The sequence below is a fragment of the Triticum aestivum genome, chromosome 5A (assembly GCF_018294505.1).
Source record: "Triticum aestivum cultivar Chinese Spring chromosome 5A, IWGSC CS RefSeq v2.1, whole genome shotgun sequence".
In the NCBI taxonomy this organism is placed as follows: Eukaryota; Viridiplantae; Streptophyta; class Magnoliopsida; order Poales; family Poaceae; genus Triticum; species Triticum aestivum.
In genome coordinates this window covers 592,266,338-592,281,266 of record NC_057806.1, presented here as the reverse complement: position 1 = coordinate 592,281,266, position 14,929 = coordinate 592,266,338, and positions in this window count along the sequence as shown.

The window sequence follows — 14,929 nt, the reverse complement described above, 5'->3', positions numbered from 1 at the left end:
TCGGCCACTACTCCCGTGTCTTGGCACCCTCACCAAGACACCTGGACTGGTCTAGTTCAGGCGTGGCCCATGCCCTGGTCGGCGTTGTCTCCATACAGCGCTCCTCCCGCGTACACCGGCAACTGGAGCCCGGGCCTTCGCCCTGCTACCGGTGCTCCCGGCCTCCTTGGTCCATGGCCACTGCCTCATGTCTACACTACCACAACCTCTCCATCGCCAGCCGTCCAAGGATCACCTCATGGCTACCTGTCGGTCCCCTATGCGCCCTACGCCTACGGCCCTGCTTCACCCATGCCGTACACGCACACGCCTGCGCCCGGACCGCCAGCTCCTCCACCACAGCCAGCCTGCGATCAAGCTGCCTTCATTGCCGCCATGAACAACTTTACACTCAATAACCAAGGTACGGATTGGATTTCGATTCCGGTGCATCCTCGCATATGTTTTCAAATATGGACATTCTGTCAGCTTGTCTTCCTTCCGCTTATTCTTCCATCACCATAGGCGACGGCTCCCTTGTTCCCGTCTCTTGCACCAGTCACTCTTCTATACAAACAGATCATGCCAATTTTCAACTCCACAATATTCTTGTTGTTCCTTCTTTTATCAAAAACCTTATTTCTGTTCGCCAATTTACCATCGATAATCTTGTCATTCTAGCATTTGATCCTTTTGGTCTACCTGTGAAGGATCTGAGAACGGGGACACTTCTCGCTCGCTACAATAGCACGGACGATCTCTATCCACTTCATGGCGCGCCTGCACCCTCTCCTCGCGCCATGATGGCTTCAGTTGATCTGTGGCATCGTCGGCTCGGTCACCCCAATAATTCAACGCTGTCATCTCTACTACACGAATTTTCTATTCCTAGCATTAGTGTGCCACATGATTCTTCTCTTTGTAAAGCATGCCAATGCAACAAACATGTTTGGCTTCCTTTTGGAACATCATCTACTGTTAGAACTTTTCCTTTTGAGCTTTTACATTGTGATCTATGGACCTCTCCTATTCCTAGTGTATCTGGATATAAATATTATCTTGTGATTTTAGATGATTATTCTCACTACATATGGACGTTCCCTCTACGCGCTAAATATGATGTACATCAACTTTTTCTCAGCTTTCTCACCTATGTCCAAACACACTTTGGCCTACCTATTCGCTTTATCCAATGTGACAATGGGCGCGAGTTCGGCAGCGTCACCAACCGCACATTTTTCCTGTCCCATGGCATTCTTCTACGCTTTTCTTTTCCCTATACCTCCTCTCAAAAAGGGAAGGCCGAGCGCTCTCTTCGTTCCATCAACGATATCCTAGGCACTCTACTTAACCAAGCATCTCTTCCTCCCCGTTTTTGGGTCGAAGCTCTGCGCACTGCTACTCCTCTTCTTAACATCCACCCCACCAAAATGTGTCCTCGCTATACACCCTTTCAATCTCTTCTTCTATCTGATCCCGACTACCTTTCTCTTCAGGTATTTCGTTGCCTATGCTTTCCTAACATCACATCCATCACAGCTCACAAACTAGCCCCACGATCTCTAACCTGCATTTATCTTGGCCTCTCCGATGATCACAAAGGGCATCGCTGTTTCGATCCCTCTTTCAGTCATGTGTTTATGTAATGCCCACGATGCGGCTATATCTCCTACGTGTCGAGACATGACTTAGAGGTATAACCGCATAGTGGTTTTGTCGCAAGAGGGGCAATCTTCACACAATCCCATGTAATAAACAAGAAAGGGATAAAGAGAGTTGGCTTACACTCGCCATGCCACACAATACATAAATAATTCATACATCATCCAAAATACACACATAGACTGACTACGGTCAAATCCAAAAGAAAAGGAAGATAAACCCCAAATGCTAGATCCCTGATCGTCCCAACTAGGCTCCATTACTGATCATCAGGAAACGAAACATAGTAACGATCAAGGTCCTCGCCGAACTCCCACTTGAGTTCGGTAGCATCACCTGCACTGGTATCATTGGCACCTGCAACTATTTTAGAAGTAACCGTGAATCACGAGGACTCAACAATCTCACACCCGCGAGATCAAGACTATTAAAGCTTATGGGTAGGATAAGGTAATGAGGTGAAGCTGCAGCAAGTGCTAAGCAAATATGTTGGCTAGTATACGCAAATAAGAGTAAGATGAGAAGCTACGCAACAGTCGTGAAACTAGGAACGATCAAGAAGTGATCCTGAAACTACTTACGTTCAAACATAACCCAAAACTGTGTTCACTTCTCAGACTCCGCCAAAAAAAGACCATCACGGCTACACACGCGGTTGATTCATTTTAATTAAGTCAAGTGTCAAGTTCTCTACAACCGGATATTAACAAATTCCCATCTGCCACATAACTGCGGGCATGGCTCTCGAAAGTTTATACCCTGTAGGGGTGTCCCAACTTAGCCCATTACAAGCTCTCACGATCAACGAAGGATATTCCTTCTCCCGGAAAGACCCGATCAGTCTCGGAATCCCGGTTACAAGACATTTCGACAAAGGTAAGACCAGCAAGACCGTCCGATGTGCCGACAAATCCCGATAGGAGCTGCACATATCTCATTCTTAGGGCACACCGGATGAACACTACGTACAACAACCGAAGACCCCAGGTGAAGGGTGGCACCGCAAGTGGCTCTAGGTTGGACCAGCACTCAGAGGAGCACTGGCCCGGGGGGTTAAAATAAAGATGACCCTCGGGTCTGCAGAACCCAAGGGAAAAGGCTTAGGTTGGCAAATGTAAAACCAAGGTTGGGCCTTGCTGGAGGAGCTTTATTCAAAGCGAACTGTCAAGGGGGTCCCATAACCCCAACCGTGTAAGGAACGCAAAATCAAGGAACATAACACCGGTATGACGAAAACTAAGGCGGCAAGAGTGGAACAAAACACCAGGCATAAGGCCGAGCCTTCCACCCTTTACCAAGTATATAGATGCATTAATTAAATAAGAGATAATGTGATATCCCAACATATCCATGTTCTAACATGGAACAATCTTCTAGCAACGCTATAAGAGGGGCTGAGCAAAAGCGGTAACTTAACCAAACAACGGTTTGCTAGGAAGGTGGGTTAGAGGCTAGACATGGAAATATGGGAGGTATGATATAATAAGTGGTAGGTAGCGCGACATAGCGATAGAACGAACAACTAGCAAGTAAAGATAGAAGTGATATCGAGGGTAGTGGTCATCTTGCCTGCAATGTTCTCAGAGTTGTCGAAAGCTTGCTCCTCGTTAGCGTACTCAACAGGTTCCTGGATCACGTACTCGTCTCCCGGCTCTACCCAAAGCAAGAACACAAGCAATGGAAAAACAATCAATCACGGTGCAATGCACAAGCAACATGATGCAATACATGGCATGATATGCAAGATATGATGTGCAATGCATAAGGGTACGTCAGAAGGAAAAGGATGATCGAGGCATCAACTTGGCAAACCAAGTATGCCGCTGTAAAGATGAGGTGATTTCGGTCGAAATCGATATAAGGATCACCGGAAACGGATGGACGGTTTGCAAAAGACAAGCAATACAAGAATGATGCAAATCTATGAATAACAGCATCATAGCACTTAGAATGCAACAAGAAACTATGCTACAGCACTCCAACATGGCAACAAAGCACATGACCATAAAGTACACATGAAGCTCTACAAATCGTGAACACTAAGCTCCTGCTAGTTCTCAATAGAACAAGCTCAAAATAGCATGGCAAAAATGCAAATGATATCAGCTTCATAGACTTAGAGAAATTACTAAACAGGTCAAAACAGTATCATATAGCAATATTTAGAGCAGGCAAACGACATGCTAGAGGAACATAACATGGAAAACAAAGGCATGGCATGCTAGTACTAAATACATAGAACAAAACTTCCTTACTGATCTTTAACCCAAGAGGCATGGAAAATAGTGTGGCACCCTTGCAAACATGGCAAGTTATATGAACAGTTTCAGACTAGAAGAAAAACAGAGCGTGGCATAAACAAATTCATGATAGCAACTTTACAAGCTCAATTCACTCACCACAGGGCATTACATGGCATGACAAGGTAACCAACATGAAGTAGACATATTCAAGAAGCTAAGCATGGCAAGATCAAGCTCATAGGGTACTTGGGTCACTAGCAACACCCATGGCAAAGTTGAATAACATGTTAATTATCTGCCAGGAACAATATTTAGCAAAAGTTGAGCAAGGAAATGAGATGCTAGAGTGATCCATAGTTGCAACCAGAGGCATGAATGGATAGATCAATACCACATCTACAAAACATGCTTACTGAACTATCTCAAAATGTGCATGGATCTCATGGTAGAAAAAAGTTTACATGGCATCAAAATATAACAGGAAAAGGACTTGGCAAAAAGACTATCTGAAAACAACAACATTATGAAGCCTACTTTGCATGCTTGTGCTAGTCAGCACATAGATCACAAAATACAATACTTTCACCCCTGTAAAGATGGCATGATGGAGCTCGTAAAACATGTAGATATCATGCTCATAGGATGCACACAGAAAATGCAACGAAAATGACAAATCACAAGTTCTGCTAAGATCCAGCAGACAACATCATATAGCACTTTTGCAACAATGATAATGGCATCAATATGGGCAGTAAGATGCATGCAAATGACACTAACAAGAAGAGCATCACAAGACGAACATTTTTATATATCGTATGCATGATTCGGAGCTACAGACAAGGAGATATGGCATGATAAAGGGGGCACCAAAATATTAGGGATTTTCGAGACAATGAAAATCGGGTCAACCTTTTCCCAGATCTAGGGTTTGCGCGGATGTCGAGGTTTGTCGGGGAGTCGCCGGACTTGACGCGATGGTGGCCGGAGCTGCGGGCGAGGAACTCCGGCAGGCGGTGGCCGGAGTTGATGGGGCGGCGTCTCGGCAACAAAGTGGCGGAGGAGGCGCGGCGAGGCGGCGGCGGTGCCCGTTGGACCTCGCGACGACGGCGGATGGGCGGCGCTGACCGGCGAGGTCGCTGCTGGGCGGCGAACTTGCGGCGGCACGGGGAGGAGCGGGGCGGTGAACTTGCGGCGGCGAGGGGAGGAGCGGGGCGGCGCCGGCGAGGCACCGCGGCGGAGCACGTGCGGGGGCGGGAGGCCGGTTCGGCGGCGCGATGGGCTCGGGGGCCGGGAGTGGGCCGCGGCGGCGGGGACGGCCGGCGTGCCACGTGGCGGTTCCTGATTGGCGCGGGCACGGCGGCGGTTTTCGTCCGGTGGCACCCGGACGTGTCCGGCAGCGCGAAGGGACCTAGGCTAGGGTTTGATCTGCGAAATTTCGGGGGAGAGGCACATATTTATAGGTAGAGGGAGCTAGGAGTGTCCAAATGAGGTGCGGTTTTCACCCACACGATTGTGATCCAATGATGGAGAGCATGGATGGGGGTTTAGATGGGCTAGTGGGCTGTTTTGGAAGGGTGTTGGGCTGCAACGAAAGAGGGCTTTTGCGGTTACCCGGTTAACTGTTGGGGCATCAAGCGACCTCCAAGTGGAACGAAATTTGACAGGCGGCCTACCGGTGATGTACCAAGGCCACTCGACAAATCTCGACCCATTCTGAGAACGTTTTTATCCCGCTCACGAAACGAGATTAGAGGGGTGCAATAGGTGCATGTGGGAGTGTCGGATTGCGAAACGGACAACGGGGAAAATGACCGGATGCATGAGACGAACACGAATGCAAATGAGATGCACATGATGACATGAGATGAAATGCATGACATGAACAAAATGCAAAACGAAGACAAAAACCCAATCACGAAGGGAATATCATAACACATAGCCGAAAATGGCAAGAGTCGGAGTTACAGATAAGGAAAGTTACATCTGGGGTGTTACAACACTCCACCACTACAAGAGGATCTCGTCCCGAGATCTAGGACTGAAAGAACTCCGGATATTCGGAACGAAGGTGGTCCTCACGTTCCCAGGTGGCTTCTCGATCGGAATGGTGCGACCACTTAACTTTCAGGAATTTGGTTGACTTGTTGCGAGTCTTGCGCTAGGTTTCTTCAAGAATAGCAACAGGATGCTCATGATAAGACAAATCTTTCTTGGAGATCAATCTCTTCGAAGTTGATAGTGCGCTCGGGGGTCTTGAAGCACTTGCGAAGCTGTGACACGTGAAACACATCGTGCACATTTGCGAAGTTGGACGGAAGCTCGAGTTGATAGGCGAGGTCACCTCTTTTAACAATGATCTTGAAAGGACCCACATATCTCGGGGCAAGCTTCCCTTTGATATCGAAGCGACGAGTGCCTTTCATTGGAGAGATGCGGAGGTAGACATGGTCTCTGATCTCGGAAGCCAAGTCACGGTGCTTGCTATCATAGTAATTCTTTTGGCACGATTGCGTGACTTTGAGATTTTCACGGATGACTTTACACATTTCTTCAGCTTCTGTGATCAAGTCGTTGCCAAGAAGTTGGCGTTCACCAGTCTCTGACCAATTGGGAGGAGTACGACACTTTCTGCCATAGAGAATTTCGAATGGGGCCTTGCCCGAACTTGCTTGGAAGTTGTTGTTGTAGGAGAACTCGGCATATGGGAGACAATCTTCCCACTTGAAAGATCGTGGATGTCGCCTAGAGGGGGGGGGGGGTGAATAGGCGTTTTAAAATAATTACGGTATAGGCTTGAACAAATGCGGAATAAACCTAGCGGTTAATTTGTCAAGCACAAAACCTACAACAACTAGGCTCACCTATGTGCACCAACAACTTATGCCAAGCAAGATAAAGTACTAGGTGATAGCAAGATATATGACAAGAAACAATATGGCTATCACAAAGTAAAGTGCATAAGTAAAGAGCTCGGGTAAGAGATAACCGAGGCACGCGGAGACGACGATGTATCCCGAAGTTCACACCCTTGCGGATGCTAATCTCCGTTTGGAGCGGTGTGGAGGCACAATGCTCCCCAAGAAGCCACTAGGGCCACCGTAATCTCCTCACGCCCTCGCACAATGCAAGATGCCGTGATTCCACTAAGGGACCCTTGAGGGCGGTCACCGAACCCGTACAGATGGCAACCCTTGGGGGCGGTCACCGAACCCGTACACTTTGGCAACCCTTGGGGGCGGTCACCGAAACCCGTCAAATTGCTCGGGGCGATCTCCACAACCTAATTGGAGACCCCGACGCTTGCCCGGAGCTTTACACCACAATGATTGAGCTCCGAACACCACCAACCGTCTAGGGCGCCCAAGCACCCAAGAGGACCAAGCTCAAGGGTACCAAGCACCCAAGAGTAATAAGCTTCTCAACTTGTAACTTCCACGTATCACCGTGGAGAACTCGAACCGATGCACCAAATGCAATGGCAAGGGCACACGGAGTTCCCAAGTCCTTCTCTCAAATCCCACCGAAGCATCTAATGCTAGGGAGGAAAATGAGAGGAATAACAAGAAGGAGAACACCAAGAACTCCAAGATCTAGATCCAAGGGGTTCCCCTCACATAGAGGAGAAAGTGATTGGTGGAAATGTGGATCTAGATCTCCTCTCTCTTTTCCCTCAAAAACTAGCAAGAATCCATGGAGGGATTGAGAGTTAGCAAGCTCGAAGAAGGTCAACAATGGGGGATGAACACGAGCTCAAAGGATAAGGTTGAATGGGGAAGAAGACCCCCTTTATAGGAGCTCCTGAATCCAACCGTTATGTGCTCAGTCCGCGCACGAGCGGTACTACCGCTCAGGGGAGCGGTACTACCACCCGGGCGGTAGAACACAGAGAGCGGAGCGAAACAGAGTGCGAGGCAGAGTCGTATGAGCGGCACTACCGCTGGAGCCAGCGGTACTGCCGCTTGGCCCAGCGGTACTACCGCTGGGACCGCGCATAGCGCCTACCATGAGCACAGGGAGAAGGAACAGGGAGGAGGGCCATTGAGCGGCACTAGGGGTGGTGGTAGCCGCGGTACTACCGCACATGAGCGGTACTACCGCTCCTATTGCCGCTCCTACTGCCACTGAACCCGACACGAGAAAACCACGTCTTGAGTCGAGGCGGTACCAGCGTGGAACCGAAGCTGTACTACCGCTTATGGCCATGGGCGGTACTACCGCTGTGGGACAGCGGTACTACTGTTTGTGGTGATAAGCGGTACTGCCGCTCCGGCCCAGCGGTACTACTGCTGGCACCATCCTTATGTCACTTCCACGAAAGCAAGTAAACACCACGGCAAACCAGAACTGCCATAACTTCTGCAAATGAGCTCCGAATTGAGCAAACTCAAGCTTGTTGGAAACAAGACGACGAGTAGCATCAAAACAGCAAGGTATGCCTAACAAATAGAGGAGTGAAACCTCCAACCGAGAAGAACCGGCAAAACCTCCAACATCGAAAACATCATAGAAGATGCATGTGAACTCCCTTTTCGACGAACTCGAGCTTGTCACCAAGATGACCATAAGCTCTGAGACTCACAAATAGAACCAAATAAGAACCAAGAAATATGGTGCAAGGATGCAATGGTTTGAGCGCTCTACGAACGATACGATCAAGCTACTCATCGAGAGCCCCCCTTGATAGTACAGCAATCGATCATATAACCCGGTCTCCCAACCACCACTATGAGACCGGTAAAATAGAAAACCTATCAAGGGCAAACCTTTGTCTTGCACATAGTCCACTGGAGCTAGATGATGACGATCCTGACTTCCTCAAGTTGGACCACCTTTCTTGATTGTGTTGGCTCGATGAAGACTAGTTGATTGCTCCCCCATACTCCACTATGGGTGAGCCACTCTTCCGCACATCTTCACAGGTCCATTGTCACCACAATGGACGGCAAGCTTCAAGCATTTGATCTCTTCATGATGCTCCACTTGAACTTGCACACCGCAACATGACCAATCTTTGGATAATTCCTTGAATAGCACCTAGGTCGACACAAACTCTCCTTGAAACCAACACATGAACTCCAAGAAAAGCCTATGGACAAAACCTTCAAATATAACTCAAGGCAACCATTAGTCCATAGAGATTGTCATCAATTACCAAAACCAAACATGGGGGCACCACATGTTCTTTCACCACTTCATACCGAAATAGATGACACCAGCCCTGAGCATGTCTTCGAGGATTTGATTGACTCGCTCGACTTGGCCACTTGTTTGAGGATGGAAAGATGTGCTGAAGCGAATGTTGGTGCCCATGGCCTTCTGGAAGGAGTCCTAGAACTTAGAAGTGAAAATGCTTTCGCGGTCCGAAGATATCAATTGCAGAATACCGTCCAAGGAGACAATTCTGGAGGTGTATAGCTCTGCTAACTGAGCTGCTGTGATAGATTCTTTGATTGGAAGGAAATGAGCCACTTTTGTAAGCTTGTCAATGAGAATGAAGATAGCGTCATTCCCATGCTTGGACTTAGGAAATCCAGTAACGAAGTCCATTTCGATATGGTCAAACTTCCATTCTGGAATAGCAAGAGGTTGGAGGAGATCAGCTGGTCATTGGTGTTCTGCTTTCACCCTTCTGCAGACATCACATTCATTCACGAATTGAGCAATCTCTCGCTTCATTGGAGTCCATGAATACGACTGCTTGAGGTCATGGTACATCTTCGAACTGCCAGGATGAATGGATTGAAGAGAATTGTGTGCTTCATTCATTATGACCTTCCTTAGATCACCTTTAGGAACCACAATTTGGTCCTCGAAGAATAAAGTGTCGTTGTCATCAATGCGATAGCACTTGTATTTGGCTAAGCCTTGGCAATACCGCGTTTCACCTTCTTCACCATGGTGTCAAGGAGTTGTTCCTCACGAATTTGGTCTTCCAAAGTAGGAGGGACTTGAAGGTTGGCAAGAAAACCTTGAGGAACAACTTGGAGGTTGAGTTTTCAAAAAGCTTCACAAAGATCCGGTTGGAATGGCTTGAGAATGAAGATGTTGCAATAAGCCTTTCTGCTCAAAGCATCCGCAAAGACATTGGCCTTGCCTGAAGTATATTGAATACTTGGATTGTACTCTTGAATCATTTCGACCCAACGAGTTTGCCTGAGGTTGACGTTGGGTTGAGTGAAGATATACTTGAGGCTCTTGTGATCTATGAAAATGTCCACTTTCCTCCCCAACAAGAGATGTCTCCATGTTATTAATGCATGGACAACTGCCGCCAACTCAAGATCGTGAGTGGGGTAGTTCCTTTCATTGGGCTTCGACTGGTGAGAGGTATAAGCCACAACTTTCTTCTCTTGCATTAACACAGCGCCGAGACCTTGCAAAGAGGCATGATAGAAAACTTCGAATGGCTTGGATTCATCAGGAGGAGTTAAGACAGGAGCTGAGACTAGCTTCTCTTTTAGAGTGTTGAAAGCAACATCACACTCAGGCGTCCAGACATACTTGACATGCTTCTGGAGGAGGTTGGAAAGAGGCTTTGCAATCTTTGAGAAATTCTCAACGAATCTTCGGCAATAGCTTTCAAGTCCAATAAAAATGCGGAGCTGCTTGACATTACGAGGAGGTTCCTAGTTCACAATTGCAAAAACCTTCTTCGGATTAACAGCAATGCCCTTGGCAGAGATGATATTACCAAGGTAAAGAACTTCATCAAGCCAAAACTCACATTTGGAAAACTTTGCATAGAATTGAAACTCTCTGAGCTTGTCGAGCACCAGTCTCAAATGCTTGGCAATTCTTGGAGAAGACCAAGATATCATCAAGATACACCAGGACGAATTCATTTGTGTAAGAGTTGAAGATGAAGATCATCATGCGAGAGAACATTGGAGGAGCATTAACACGACCAAAAGACATGATAGTATATTCATAAGAACCAAAGCTTGTTCTAAATGATGTCTTGGGGAATATCTTGTTCACAAATGCGAATCTGATGATAACCCATACGGAGGTCAAGCTTGGAGAATAATTTAGCACCTTTTAGTTGCTCGAATAGCTCATTGATGTTGGGAAGAGAATACTTGTTCTTGATTGTCTTCTTGTTTAATGGACGGTAGTCGACACAAAGTCGGTCCATGCCATCCTTCTTTTGGACAAAAAGAACACCCCAACCCCACGGAGATGAACTCGGTCTGATCAAACCCAGTCGCTCTTGTTCATCGAGCTGTTTCTTCAATTCCTTCAACTCCTTTGGTCCAAGCTTGTATGGATGCTTGCAAACGGGTCCAGTGCCAAGCTCAAGATCGATAACGAATTCAACTGGCCGGTGTGGAGGCATTCCCGGAAGCTCTTCTGGAAAGATGTCTTGGTACTCACAAACAACTGGAATCTGAGAAATTGCATCCAACTCGCCCTTCTCATTGAGATAAAATAGTCGAATGGTTTCATCCCGAGTGGCATAGATGATCACATCCTCAGAAGAGTGTGCCAATTGAATTTCCCTGGCAGCACAATCAAGTTGAGCCTTGTGCTTAGAAAGCCAGTCCATGCCGAGAATTAGATCAATATCCGAGTCGCCAAGAACAATTGGTTTAGACAGAAATTTATAGTTGCCCATCTTGATAGAAACATCCGGGACGCAATTATTAGATGTCATTTGCTTACCCGGGGACACAATCTTCAATGAGATAGGGATCTTTTCCATTACAAACTCATGCTTGGCAACAAAAGGTCTTGAAATGAAAGAATGCGATGCACCAGTATCGAATAAAACTTTTGCAGGAATGTCATTAACTGAGAGATTACCCATTATCACATCAGTAGATTCCTCCGCTTGAGCTGCATTCAACAAGTTCACCTTTACATGCTTGGGATTATGCTTGACCACTGCATTGCTTGAAGATCTCACAGGAGGAGGAGGTGGAAGGTGCCTTTGCTTGAAGCACTTGTTTGCATAGTGACCTTTCTGCTGACACTTGTTGCAAGTGACCTATGAGAGTGGATGATGATAAGGAGCACTTGACCTTGGAGCTTGAGTCTGAGACTTGTTCTGATAGCCTGGGTTGGGTGGGTGGGAAGATCCATGGCCACCTTTGTTCTTCTGCTGGTAGGGCTGATGAAACGGAGGAGGAAGCCAGAACTTCTGTTGCTTAGTTGCCACTTGTGAAGAAGAAGAAGACTGAACTGCATCCCTGATTCTCTTCTTAGAAGCCTCACACTTGAGCTGAGCACCTTCTTGCTTGAGGGCCATGTTATAGAATTGATCAAACTTAGTAAGCTCCACGAGAACAAGAGCTAACTGCAGATCTTCTTTGAGGCCACCTCTGAAGTGATAGATCATGCTCTTTTCATCTGAAACTGGATGTTGTATTGGTACACGGACATGCTTCCTTGCTTGAGAATGCAGAACTCCTCACGCTTGCTCTCAGCAACACTTTTTGGAATATGACGAGCTTTGAAGTCACGACAGAAATCATCCCAAGTAATCACATGACCTCCTTTGGAATCTTTGTATTGTTGATACCAATTAGCAGCTTGGTCCTTGAGTTGAAAGGAAGCAAACTTGACAAAGTCCTAAGGCCTGACATTGCTACATTCAAAATGCTTGTTGATGTCCACGAGCCAATCATCAGCGTCCGTGGCCTCGACACAGTAGCTGAAAGACTTTGGCTGATTTGCAAGGAACTGGTTGAGGGTAGCAAACTGAGGCTGATTATTGAAATTCCCTTGGCCTTGATTCCCTTGGTTGCCTTGACCTTGGTTGCGCTCTTGCAAGAGTTGCAAAAGAATCTGGGCATTGGTGTTGGTGGCTGCCATGACAGCTTGCCATGCCTCCGGAAGCGGAGGTGGAGGTGGAGGGTTCGCCTGACTCCCATCATTGCATTCCGGATTCAGATGCGTTGGAGGAGCCATCCTGAAGAGGGTGACATCCATTAGAATCTTGATAGACAGATATTCAAGCTGAATCAACGAATAGAAATTGCAACATATAGTCTTCACAATAAACATTTGAATAGGATTGAACAAATGAGTTCCAAAGTTAACATCACACGTCCATTAAGGTGAGAAGCCACTTAGATAAAGGTTGATGAATGAAACAACAAGGTACGGCTGGAACAAATAAGTGGTAAGGATTACCCGATCACAAACCAAATATCCGCGGGAAGAAATACTAGAGCTACTTGAATTCCCACCTATAAACTCCCAAAACTTTCTAGTTATGCAATCTGGTGTTGGGGATACATGGAGGCACAATATATATCACACAACTAACAAGACCTACGCCCCAACTGTATCCATTCGTCAACACATAACCAAGATGTCGGTGAGGAACGACACCTATGGGATCACAAGAATCCCTACTGCGATTGCGGGGCGCGGGGTCGTGAGAAGAGCTGATCAAACAGATAGCACACGGTTCATTTATCCAGGTTCGGGCCGCGAGGATGCGTAAAACCCTACTCCTGCTTGGGTGGATTGTATATCTGTGTTCTTGAGCTAGCTATGGGGCGTGAGGAGCTCCAAAAAGCCGAATCCTTCTCCTGGTCTCCTCGGGCCTCCTTTTATAGGAAAGGGGTAGCCACAGTGGCACACAGGAGGTGGAAAGGGAATAGTGATGCAAGGTTATCCCTCGCATTACATGACAAGGCGCATTTAATGCGTCTTGCCCAGGTGTCCTTGCTTTATCGGGGACGGGGGAGAGCCCTATCTCGTCCGTCGCCGCTCCCTCTCGTGTCGACACGCGCCCTGGCCAGCGGCGCCAGTGGTGCCATGTAGGCAGGCAGGCAGCTGAGGTGGCGCAGTGGTGGGTCTCCACGAAGATCTGCATGCCGCCACGCAGGTGCCTGCCCAGCTGGTTGGGTTGGCAGCTGCATGCGAACGGTGGTGGAGGTTTGACTGGCGTGGGCCTGATGGTGGCCCTACGGGTGTTCTCGGCAAGGGCCTTGCCGGGGCCCCGACAAGGGTCTTGCCGTGGCGCCTGCTGTCATCCCTGGCAAGGCTCTTGCCGGGGGCCCTATGGTCTTCCTTGGCTGGGATCCCGCCAAGGATCATCATCTTCTAAAGGGTATATCTGATCTTGAATGCCTTCACAAAGATCTGCATGCCACCACGGGGATGTCTCCCGAATCCTTGCCCCATGGGGGCAGTGGACTCAAGGGTGACTCACTCCGTAGGTGTGGGGCGAGCTGCCACGGCAAGGGTCTTGCCGGGCTTGCTAGAACCGCCTCCCGGCAAGGATCTTGCCGGGGGGGTCCGCTTTGTCCCCTTTGGTCTTTGTGGTCTTGGTCTTGGTGTCGTTCTACTTCTCCTGAGCTTCGGCCTTACCTTGGCTCACCTCCCTTGCCTTGCCCAGTGTGGTGGTGCCCGTGGCTCAGACTGCCCGTGCACAGTTATAGGGGTACAAAAAGTGTACCCCTCTTTTTGTACACCGACAGGAGCCCCCGGGCCTGGTCCACACATAAGCGCAATCGCGTCGTTGGGCTAGGCCCAAAAACGGTGCGCGGGTAGTCGGGGCGGTTTTTACCGCGGTAAGTCTCTTCGTGTGTTGCGCTTCCCATGCTTCCCGCGCGTGGCGCGGCGTGGGGAGGCGTGTGTGACGTGGGCGGCATGCGTGGGGCTGAGCCCTACATGCATGCGTCACGTCATAGTAAAGGGGGCGGTTCGTGCCTTCCCCACGAACGGAGGGAGGCGTGGAGGCGCGGCCCATTTACTGAACGGGGCCGAGGTGTCGTCTTCAAGGCGTCCACTCCCCACGATCGCGGGGTGGGGAGAGGTCGCCTCACCCGTCGCCTCGGTCCTGCATGTCTGCCACGTGGCTCTCATGCGCCTGGGGTGGCGAACGGTGGAGGCGAGAAACCAGGCCGCCGCGGGCTGGGGCAGCGGGTCGGTTCCAGTTCCCTGCGCTTTCCGCGTCTTGATTGGCTGAGTGGGGCGGCCGAGCCCCCACCCCGTTCCTTTATAAAGAACGGGGGGGGGGGGATGGCATCCCGCATTCCTTCATCTCCTTCTTCCTTTAGCTTCTGCTCCGTCCCTTCCATCCGTCATGG